Below are 336 nucleotides of genomic sequence, written 5' to 3'. Positions count from 1 at the left end.
TAGCTCAGTTGGGAGAGCGTTAGACTGAAGATCTAAAGGTCCCTGGTTCGATCCCGGGTTTCGGCAGTCTGTTTGTCTGTATTTTGTGACACATTGCCCTAATTGTTAGTCCTGTTGACTCGTATAACTCTGGGGCCTTTGTCTGTTGAGACTCCTACATGTATTCACGTACATGTCTGGGAGGGCATTTCACAGGCTCTGTCTCTTCCTTGCACTCCAGTGGAAGAGGACTACTTTTTGATGCCTAAATTGGGTTGGATGCTTAGAAACGTTATTGTGTTTTCGAAGTTGTAGCCTCCATATTTGCCAATATATGCCGAAATAGCTCAGTTGGGA

Source organism: Seriola lalandi, unplaced genomic scaffold (genome assembly GCF_002814215.2).
Source record: "Seriola lalandi dorsalis isolate HSWRI2012SDOR001 ecotype SW California unplaced genomic scaffold, Sedor1 jcf7180002052399, whole genome shotgun sequence".
NCBI classification, from domain to species: Eukaryota; Metazoa; Chordata; class Actinopteri; order Carangiformes; family Carangidae; genus Seriola; species Seriola lalandi.
This window is presented reverse-complemented; position numbering follows the sequence as displayed.